The sequence below is a fragment of the Meriones unguiculatus genome, chromosome 5 (genome assembly GCF_030254825.1).
Source record: "Meriones unguiculatus strain TT.TT164.6M chromosome 5, Bangor_MerUng_6.1, whole genome shotgun sequence".
NCBI classification, from domain to species: Eukaryota; Metazoa; Chordata; class Mammalia; order Rodentia; family Muridae; genus Meriones; species Meriones unguiculatus.
Genome location: NC_083353.1, coordinates 108,064,782 through 108,076,793, shown reverse-complemented (window position 1 = coordinate 108,076,793; position 12,012 = coordinate 108,064,782).

Genomic DNA, 12,012 nt, shown 5'->3' with positions numbered 1-12,012 from the left:
GCTGTTTGTCTACTTTCGCATGCGTCCTTGTATATATTCCAAATCACCCCTAGACGTACAATGTGGGTGCTGCACAGACACTAGTTATAGCCTATTGTCTGGGAAACAGCAAATGACATAAACCTCTCTGTGTTCATGAACATGTATTTGGAGTGTTTGGGGCATAAGGAATCTGCAGAATTCAGGGACCTCTTGGCCATCCCTCCTCAGAGGACTGCAAAGACCAAGACTGGAGATGGCTATGTCCAGGGAACCCACTCATATCACTTAGACAGGAAGCAGTTTCTGTTTTTCCCCTTGCTTTTATGTTTTCTAATCATTTTGATGATTATAAAAATTATAAACGTACCTGTGAACTACTCACCAGAGTGGCTTGCCTTTCCTGCTCAGGCCCTTCCCTCCTCTCCAGGTTTTACCTTCTCCTTTTCAGGTATACTTATTTCATCAGGGAAGGGATGCAAAAAGGCAGCAGATATTTTTCTGGACTGAGTCACAGTCCCCACATAAACAGCTGAGCAGAGCTGAGTGGAAATACCTTGACGGACCATGCTCTACCAGCAGAGCTGTTCGGGACTGTGTCCTGGGAGTGTGAAAATCCTCCACAGTGCTCTATACCCTTCCCTCGCTCCCAGAACCACTGCCAGCCTTCAAGGCTGTTCCTTCACATTGCATTACAATGAAAATATTCTGCTTTCGGCAGATAATGTATACTGTGTGTGTGCTGTGCTACAAGGTTTTCCACATATGATCCTGCTAGCTTCTATAGAAATCAGTCTATATAAACAGATCATGTCAGTCTCTTGGATGAGTTTCTTAGTCTGTACCCATTATCTGAGCCCTCATTTGTAACTAAGTTTATAATTTATTGAGTGTGTACTCTACCCACAAAAAGTTCAGATCTGTAAGGTGTCCTATCTAGAGACAGTCCCATCTGGAATGAAATTGATTGAGTTTTGAGTTCACAGTGGTGCAGAAGATACCATTTTTACTTCTAGTTCAGCCTACGGTGTGTTACATAATACACTATGAAGCAGTAGATGACCTGACTTTGCCCAACCATGGGCTAATATAGGTGTTCTGCGCACATTTAAGGTGCACTCGGCTATACCCGATTTTCTTGGTGTGAGATTTTCAATTTGCAGTGTGTTTATCAGTAAGTCAGAGAGCATCTTCACACTCCGTGCAAACAAGAGCACCCCTCCGTATTATAAACGCACCAAAAGCAAAGTCTTGGCCAGACCAGGAGTGATATATCATAAGAGATTTGATGCCATTTTTCCTCCATAATCTTTTACCAGTGTATGGGCCCAATGATGGTAAGATAATTTCAGCATGGGCAGTCCCAAAACTTGGTGAGCCAATACCAACCATTCAGGAATTTGTATGGTATAGATACAACCCTTTGGGGACCCACACGGTGAAGGTTTTCCTAAGAGGTCTGCAGCATTGCAAGATTAGATGATGGCAGAGTGGGAGGGTGTAAGGATTGAGGGACTCGAACCAGAAACCTTCAGCGAGCTACCAGGACAGAAGGAAAATGTACGCTTAGTTGAGCTACCAAGAGCAGGCTGAACTGTTTGCCTTGGCATTCGCTGCTTCCCCTTTATAATGAATCTTTCTGGAAGGCAGCTTCCACTGTGTCCACAGAGGAAGTTGATACCTCACCCAGGAAGGGGATCTAGGGTCTCCTTGACAGTGAGTCCACCCACGAGATTCCTCGGTATTTTAGTAACTGCTTTTTTAAAATGTCATTTCACACTTGCTCAAGAGGCTTTGTGCTTTTTCATGTGTCTTTTATTAAAACGATTTCGGGAAAACACGCTGAGCTGCAGCTCTTGGAAGCAATGGGTGGAATGCTGCCTGCTTCGTAAAACTCAATGAGAAAGCATGCTAACCAACAAAATGGTCCACCGCCCAGGAGCTGGGCATGCGCTCTCTAGAGCGGTTGCTTCTGAGCGGCCTTAGTGTTGCAGTGCCTGGGTAACAAGGTATTCATGAGACAAGAGGCAAGCATGCCTTTTCTCAAGCTATGCTGAGAACCGATGCCTTGAAAACCGTTATGAGCCTACAGCCCTGACGTGAACCTACCCGCAAAAATGACAAAATCTTGCAGGCTCTGTTTCGTATACCCACCCGACTGGCCAACACACACATCTCTGTGTTGTTCATGAACATGCGTGGATGGAGAGACACAGAGAAATGCATCCTGGAAGCACAGGCCAGGAGTGTGAAATCTCCCAACCCCACCCATCCTGTGCAGCGGGTTATGGCTATGGCCAGACACACTACCCAAGCCCCTGCTTGGCTGGAGTGCGTGGCTCCTGGAATGGCTCTCTGAGCCTGTGTCTCAGAGCCTAAAGCATATCACGTCGTCTCAGGGTGTGTATCTTGTTTGCACCCCTCCTCCAACCCGCTCCTGAGACAATCCCGTGGCATCCACGGGAATGAGGACCTAGGGAGAACTAAAAACAAAACTAAAACTCGAGAGAGGAAGGTGGAACGGAGAGCGGGGGAGGAGGAAAACAGGAAGTGAGAAAGGAAGCAATTAGTAGTGTTGTGCGCTGCCAACAGGGGCAAGAAAAGAAAGGGCTTCACTGGGGTTACCAATTAGATGCTCACAGGTTGCCAAGGGTGAGCTCAGCTGACTGGTCAAGGCAGGAGCCGGAGTCTTCCACGTTGAAGCTTGCCCCTCTGGTATCTGTGCCTTTTCCACTTCCTCTCCCTACAGAGGCCTCCCAGAAAGGATACAGGGCTCCGCAGAACAAGAGTGATGGGGACGCGCTACTGTGCACCACGAAGTGAGAGCTGTGGAGACCCCAAGCCCATCCCCTTCAGCTGGCAGACTGCATGGGGAGGAAAGGGTCACTGTCATCATGTCCCGGAGCCTCTGTCGGGCACAGTGCATAGGCCTGAGTTGTGGGATGAGGCCCGAAGGAGCCACACACTCCCCAGCCATACGGCATTGTTCTGCTTCCGCTTCCCTGGAACAAGGATGTTGGTGCCTCATACCTGTCTCTCTCCTTTTTTTCCTCTGCTGCCCTCTGGCTTTCCTGCCTTAGGGAAGTGTTTAAAGGATCCCACCTTCCCAGGTCAATTTTCACACTCAACCCAGAGATAATGAGCTATTAAAACGCAGAACACTATTCCAAGGACGCAGGATGTGGTGCCAGGGCCTGGGCCTAAACACCCAAAGCGCATGTGGAGGCCCCAAAGCCTCTACAAGGCACTTTGGCAGGTGAGAACATCGCAGAGAAGAAACTATAGTGATTCCTATTTAAGATGTCTCACGTTTTGATTTTTTTTTTTTTTAAGGTAGGTTATAGGGACTAGTGTTCGGTGGCAAAGTGCCTGCCTTGCATGCACAAAGCCCTGGGATTAAGTACCACCACTAGGGGTTGTTGGGAAGGCAGGATGAGCTGTACTGTTAGACAGAGTAGGTAAATGTTACATGCTTTTACAACCTTATATGGTCAGCCTACAGGTTTATTAGGACATCATCACGTTGTAAATAGAGAGATATCGGTACTAATCATCATTACGTTGTTATAATATTTTCCATTAAAATGGTTCTAACTGTATGACCGCATCCCAAAATTAAACCTCACAAGACATACAAAGCTATCTGCTTTCGCTCCTTTGCAGATGAGGAAACTGAGATGATGGTGCAGCCGGGGTGCAGCTCCAAGAGAGAGCAACCGCTTAGTTGTGTGTGGCATGGGGCAGGCTGGATCCCTCAGGCTCTGCTGCCTTAGGATGGCTGCAAAAGGGCTTCCTTTGGACTGTGATGTAAATGGATCGTGGCCTGGACAACACAACTTACTCTGTGATTACGGTTCCGAGGGCAGTCAGTCCCCCTCTTGTAGCACTCTGCTACATTATGCTTTGAGGATTTTGCACCTTGTTATCAGAAATCTTCAGTAAACCTGCAGAGCACATCCTATCAGTAGCCTTGCGCCAACAGCTCAAGTATCTGCTAGCATTTGGGGCCGTAAAGTATTTTTAACTAAGGCATTAGACTTTGGATGTGTTAGACAAAATGCTACTCATTGATAACTCAGTGGAGTGCAATATAGTGTAAACAAAATTTATATGTAAACTGAGAAACAAGAAATTTGCGTGATTCTCTGCATTGAGGTATTTAGCTTACTATGGTGAGCTGAAGCCAAAGGTATAACATTTCATATATATATGCTTGTATGTGTATATGAACACATGCTATATATGTTGTAACATAACGTTGTAATATAAACTGTAGTGATATGTTAAAATGCTTATCAGGGCTGGAGATAGCTCAGCACTTGAAAGCGCATTTGCAGACAGCCCAAGCTGTTTCCAGCACCGATATCAGGGGGTACACAGCTACCTGTAACTCCAGCTCCAGAGAGAATGAACACCTCTGGCTTCCTTGGCTCACACGCACACGCGTGCACACACACACACACACTAAAAAGTTTAATATGCATATATATCTCTATATGTCAATGACATACTGGACACCACCCAGCTCTTGAGAAGTATTTTTGGTGAGTTCTAATAAGTGGGGGGGGGGATTGGGGAACTGGGGGTGATTCAGACAGACAGATATTGGTGAAGACAAGAAAAGATCCTACTTGGTCATTCTACTATATCTTGTAAAGCTGAGCGCAACTTTGCTTCTCAAAGGCAACTTTGACCCCTCTGGTCTCAAGCATCAGAGGGCCTCACGTTGCTCTAATTCAGGGGATATGTGCTTTGACTCCACACTTTCAATTTTTCCAATAAGGGGGCAACAGGTTAGAGCCATTGAGGATGTTGATATCGTCAAGTCATTTTCCAAGCAACGCTGACTTCCTTTCCCTTGCCAGTGTCTTAGGGGATCTGACTCCTCACAGAGAATAAAATAAGTCAGGACCACAGGCATCCAGGAAGTCCACGGTGCCACGTAACTAACACTTCCTCTCTCAGAGCCTCACCGGGTCCTCCAGGGAAGCAGAAGACTGTGACCCTCTTTCACTTTCCCATCGTCCAGCCATGGCCCTCACAGCCTCCCATGAATGTTGTGTCCCGTCATCCTTGACTCCCTGTGAAGCTGCTGTGACAGCTGTTTAGTTGTCACAACAGCGAAAAACAAAGGAAATATGTGAAGTCGCTCTAAGCGGAAGCCTTCAAAGGCCTAGCGTGCAGCCTAAGCCTGGAGAACAGACAGACCCACCCAGCTCCACCTCTCACCTGCCCTGCAACCTAACAGCAGCCACTGTCCTTCCAGTTTTCTACCTGTTAAACTGCTGACAGTATGTCCTTCCCTCAACAGTGGTTCACAAAGTCTGGGCTCAGACTTTATCCCACCTGATCAAATTTCAGGATTCAGCTAAGCATCTAAAATCCGAATTGGTTGTCCTCAACTTTGTCAAAGAACGTCATGAATATTTTTTTTAATTATTTTTTTTTGCAACTTGGTAATACACTCAGGGTTTTGCATACATTCATGTTGTGTGTTCTTACTGCAAACCTGTCTGGGAAGTTCTAGTGTTCTAGTCCACTTGGGGCCTCGGTGAAGCACATGGAGGCTGGGGCACATCCAGGAGCTTGCTCATGCTAACACTAGTAGAGGATGCTGGAGATGAACAGAAATAGGGTAGACAGCAGACACAGAAGTAGGGAGGTTGGGGAAATGGAGAGCGGGGTGTTAAAGACTACAAAGACACAAACTGAGAGGAGGGTTAGATTCTAAGAATTAAATGCATCCCAAGTAGAATACCATCAGAACAGACTAAAGGCATTATCCGACGACCAGGTCAGTTCTCAGCAATGAGTTGTTACAGATGTTACATAGCTGTGATATAATTGACAGTGTTACCTAAGACAAAGTCACTGGAAAAAAAAAAAACAAACAATTTAAAATGCCTTCATTACAAAGAAGTGTTTTAGATTATGGATAATCTAGATATCCTGAGTCAATCATTATAATGTATATCTATACCAAAATATTATGCTGTATGCCAGAAATATATACAATCATCTGTCAAATCAAGACATGAGCTAATTTTAAAAAAGCAAAAAACAAGTGTTTGGGATGGACAGGAATCTGATACCCACAGGTCTGGCCCAGTGCCTTCCTGGTGTGTCTCTGATGATCAAGGACAGCAGCATCCGGGAACTTGTTACAAGTACACATTCTTAGGCCCTACCCTAGACCTACAGAATCAGAAACTCTGGCAGGGCCACCTTCTGTGGCAGCAGCATGGTCTGAAGGTGAATGCAGTGGATGGTGATATCTGAGAATTACTGTGTAAGAGACCAAGGCTTTCCCCACTGAAACTTTCTTGTCCCCAGACATAGTCCGTGGGAATCGGGTGATGTTCAGTTGTGGGACTTAGTGAGTCAGTAAGCTGCAGCATCTGTGAACAGACTGATGAGCTCATTGTTCTGGGTGTGGCTCCTTGTATCCAACTGCTGTGGTTTGGGTATGTCTAGTCCTCCAGGATTTGTGTCCTGGAAACTTGGTCCCAGGGTGACAGTGTCGAGAGCGGCAGGAGCTTGGCCAGGGGTGGTTAATTCATGCCTTCAATCCCTGCAGCAGAAGGGATCAACAGAGTTGTCCCAAAACCAGGTTAATAGAAGAGAGGGATGTTAGAAAGAAAAGCCACGTTAACCTTGGATCGTTCTTCATGGGGCAGAACTTTCCTTACTCACCATGATGTAACACAGCTAGGCAACTCCTGCCAGAATGCTGCAACCAGGCTCTTTGGATCTCTCAACCACCAGGATCCTGAGTCAAGTCAACCTCTTTACTTTGGACTCCTCAGCTTGGATATTTGTAATAGCAACACAAATAGGCTTAAGACATCCTTACTCTGAGCCTGTCAATTACACATCTCCTCTCCACACCTATATCTGTTTGGCTCAATTCCACAGATTGTTATATGTGTTCTATTCCACTTTGCCAATATAGATAAGATCCGCATTGGGCAGTCTACCTTAATTAATAACCATTTAAGAGAAAGTCTAACTGTGACTCACACAGAACAAGAGACATGAGGGAGAGGGGAAAATTCGAGATAAACCTTCCATAGCTTATTAAATGGAAATTTTTCTGTGAAGGCAAATGCTGCATCTGTAAAGAGGCTAAGAGTGAGCAGAGCAGAGCCAGATTCGGCAGACAGACTCAGGCAGCTGATCCTGAACACATCTAAAAGACGAATAGAAAGAGAAACGAGAGAAAGACACCCAGGGATGTACTCTGCTGCTTCCACTTCCCACTCCAAATCTGGACAAATTCAAGACAGGGCTTTTACTAAACCTATAATGCAACTGGAAACAAAACTCGGAGGTTTCGTAAAGTGAAACTCGGGAGAGTCCTTACGTGATAGAAAGCAGATGGGATTAACTTGAAAAAGGAAACCATCAATCAGATTCACACAGGAAAGGGCTTGAAAAATTGAGAGCAGTCCTGTAGGGGCTGCAGACCCAAACATGGAGAATGAAGGAGTGGAAAGCTAGGGAAGGAGCTGGGAGATGGCAGGGTTATTCGTTGAGATCACATGCATGGCAGGACATCTAGGAGGGCACACACACACAAGCACACATACATGTACACACATGCACGCGTGTACACACACTGCTGCCATTAATGGAGGTGGTGAATTATGGGTTTGAACTCATGAGTAGGGTAACAGTCTGAGATCTGGAAGCCTCAGCAAGGACGAAGAAGCCCTTCACCCAAGAGCAAGGTGAATGGTCTCACTGAGACCTCTGCTGTGTGCAAAAATGTTCTGGAGGGGAAAAATTGCCAGATCTCCAAACAAGGTAACACCAAACCCTACAAAGTACTGGGGAATACAGTGCCAGTCAGAGAGGACCCAAGGTCAACAGCCACACCAGGGAGACACTGTTTGGGCATAATTCACCTTCCAGGGGATTTCTGCAAAGCAAGCACAGGCTGTTATGAAAATGAGGATCACAGCTCTTAGAGATGAAGATGTGATGCTGATGAGTGTGCATGTCTATGAGCATATGCCTAGCACTGCTGTTGTCACAAACCCCTCCATCTACATTCTGAGTCCTGCCAGATCACTGGGTTTAAATAAAGAAAATTTGGGCTTGGAAATTTCTCCAGAACAGAAAAATGGAAAACTGTGCACGCGAATTAAAAGTTAAGGAGTATGAATAATTGCCTGGGTCTTCAACATATCTGCCGAAGTTCAAGAAGGTGGGGCTGTGGAAGATATAGAGGAAACTATACAAAAGGGAACAATAGCAAAAGCATTCTCCCTTGCTGAAGAGGGAAAGAGGTCAGTTTGATTAGCAGCCTAGTAAGTTCTCAGATATCAAGAAGCATTTGATAAAACTTACCATGTAACATATCACCTGACCACAAAGTCTCATTCCAAGTACCCAGCATGCACCGCTGGCATCACAACACATGCTCACCGCACACATCCAGAAATAGATAGCTTTTACAGTCCAAACTTACATCAGTGAAAAGGACATTCAATGTGTGTGTTCGCTTCCTCTTCCCACCAAATGATACCCTTTCCCATGCTCAAGTGCTTAGCACACCACTTTCCCTTTCTTGAATAGGCTCCGTGGCGCAGACAAAGCCACACTAACAAAGCCACAGAGAGCAAATTTACCCTTCTCTCTGGCCACCGCTCTCGCTGCAGGCTATCCACATCTGATAAGGAAAAGTCAGTGGAGGAGGAGACCGGCACAGGCTCTCTCTTTCAAAACTTGTCGCATGGAAACAATTATAGCAAAATGTAAAGTCAAGGAAGTTTATGGAGTTTATTTTTAAAAGCTGAAAGGTACTACTGGAAAACAGAAATCGGATATATAACTTGCCAAATATTGAAAACTGCAAAGGGAAAGATGATAGTGGGCCAGCCATTGAGAGGTGGAGGGTTAGGAGAGAGGGAGAGTTTAAAACAGGGAGTGGTCAGAAACAGGATATAAGCAAAAGAGAAAAGAAGGGAGCAAGTTCATGGCCTAACAAGTCAGTCATGATACCGCCAAAATACGGACTTGGAACTTCCTAGTCTAAACACGAAGTATCATGTGGTGCTTCGAAAAGATTTGTCTACAGTAAACCACGCAGGAAGCCTGAGGCTTTAACAGTCGGGACATGAGTTAGAATCTAACAGAAAGTTAGCGTAAGCAATGCAGCAGCATTGCTATCAAATACAGGAAAGGACTGAACCCAGTGAACCTAGTGGGGGCTGAGTGGGGACGGAGGTTGGCAAAGGGTCATTTCTCTTAATGGCACGTGCAACCCACAGTTAAGGCACTGTGGTCAGGAGTGTCTGCACTCCAAATCCTAGCCCCCAAGAAAGTAGGCAAAAACAAAACACACTAGGGAATTTGATAAAAATTGTTTGGTTTTGAAGAATTTTTAACCCATTGAACAGCTTCTTGAACATCGAAGAAATAAAATACAAAGACACCAGAGACCCGAACAATACTAGCAACAAACCTGAAGAGATGAACTTGGCAAAGCAGCTACAGGTGCAATGTTGCAAACTAAGCAGAGCTGAGACCCAGTCTTTAAAATAGTTTACGATGGCGCAATAGTTACAAACATCGATTACTCAATAACTCTTACAAGTCGTTTTAAGCCTTAAACAGCTCTATTTTGAGCAAAACTGAAGTTCTAGAACTCTTGTCCTCTCTCTGCAATGCAAGGAAATCGTGATGCAATGACAAAGGAGAAACAGTGTTTAAGCATAAAGAATATAAAACTAGCCTTTCTGTCGAAGATTCCCCAGCATGGAATAGTTAAGTATGATGTGAATATCCCAGGGCATAGAATCTTTACTAGCTGTCTTCAACTGGTTATATAAGTCTAAAGTCTAGCTCCACTTTAAACCTGAACTTAACAAAGAAAAACAAACAAACACAGTGCCCTAACAGAGCTATTGTACTCAGGGATATTGGTATAGTATTGGTGTAAGGTAAGAATGTTCATCTAAATACTGGAAAGGAGGAGACAAAACATTTGTACCATATAACTTGTATTCCAAACTACTCCATAATTTAGCAAAGTTCCTATGCCAAAGACACATGCTTCAGAGAGCATTTGAGTTGATGGCTGTCTGCTAACAGCCACATGACTGCTGGGTTAAGGATCTAGTCCTCTCTCAATCTACAGGAAAAGGACAGATCGACCAGGGAATGTGCCATGTTGGCCTCCTATTCATCTTAGGAGAAAAGTGTTACATTCCTCTCTCATACACAAATGAATTCCAGATGCTCTCAAGATCTAGCATAAGAAAGTGTAAGGTCAATACAGTAAAATAACAGAGTGAAAACTCGCACAACCAACTAGTTATGAAAGACCTTTCTAAGCATGAAATAAAAAATCTGAACTAATATAAGGGGAGATTAATAGATATTAGTAAATAAAAATTTAGGATGTACCTTGCAGTAAAACAGAAACGTGCCATATACAGAGCCGAGATACAAAAGCAAACAAACAAAAAAAACCCGAAAACACTGGGGAGTAGGCGGAGGGGCAGGAAGGGAATCGTCAATACTTTTGCTTAATGTAATCTTGTTAAGCTGCAAGAAAAAAGAAGGAACACAATTTTCTAAAGCAAGAAGAGAATACAGAGGAAAATCCACGTAAAATGAAGAACAAATGACCAGGAAGGAAGACATGTCCAAGAGTACTCTCTGCCAGCTAAGTCAAAAAAATAAAAATGGTGAATGTCCCTATGCACGTTCTTGTTCATTGGCTGCTGGGAACAATGTCACCACGTTCTGATGGACAATGGTGAGGGTGTCAGAACTAAAGCTGCGTGATCATTGTTCTATGAGAGAGGGAGGTGACCATCATCTTCTTAGGGATGAGTTTTAGATGAAAAAATTTAAGCAGTTATCAATTTAAGATTAAAGGGAACGCGTAACCTCTTTGAAATAGGACACAAAAATTTCACAAACCTCTATTTACTGACATGAAAACGTTTCCATAATAATAATAATAATGAAAAGTTGAGTGTGAGGGTCTGTCTAGGGTCTGTCTTTCTAGACAGAAAAGAATGGCCAGTGTTCAAGTCATGATGCCATGTCGGCTAGATCTTGCTGGAAGGCAGCATTCATTCAGTTGGTACAAAAGAAGAAAGCGGGCTGGGTGTTGAATATTATTTCTAGCCCCTATTACTGGCTAATTTATCTCCTTATACAATATGGTTTTTAATTTTATTTTAAAAAACACTACAATATCTAAAGCTTTCCTTGTGTGGAGAGATTTGGAGCAATTACTTCATTCGTTCACATTTGGCTGTGTTTTTAATTTGTCAGGGTAGGTGCGTTAGTCAGTCGGGGATGCCATACCTAAGCATTGCATGTTGGAAACTCAGACGTCAGAAATGCACGGCCTCAGGGTTTGAGGCTTCACGTTCAAGATGAAGCTGTCAGAATTGCTGCTTTCTTTCCCCTGTGTTCTCTGCTTGGCTGTCGGCTGGACGTCTATACGGCTCATCTTGTTTTCATGTGGCCTTTTGTGTATTCCTGGCCCTGGTCTCTGTGTTTACGTTTTATTGTTCACTCAGTTGAATTTAGAATCACCATGGAAACATGTGCCTGGAGCCTATAAGGGCATTTCCGGAACAGCTTACCTGAAAAGGGAAGACTCACCCAGAACATGAATGGAACAGTTAGACGGGATGAGGTCCAGGACTGAAGAGAGTGACATAAGTACCAGCATTCCTCTCTCTTTCCCTCCTGACGGCAGACACCTCATGCTCCTGCTGCTGGTGTGCCCGCACAATCCCACCATGACAGGCTGTACCCTGAAAATATAAGGCAGGAGAAGTCCTTCCTTCCTTAAATAGCTTCGGTCCCGATTTAGTCAGAGCAATGAGAGAATCACCCAGTACATTCTCTCTCCAATAGCTGTCTTGTCATGAGGACGTCAGTCACATTGGATTCGGACCCATCCCTAATGATCTAATTTAACTAAATTTCCTCTGTAAGGACCCTGTTTCCAAATGCTCCCACACTCTGGGGTCTCTAGGTGTTGGAACTCAATCCATGAAT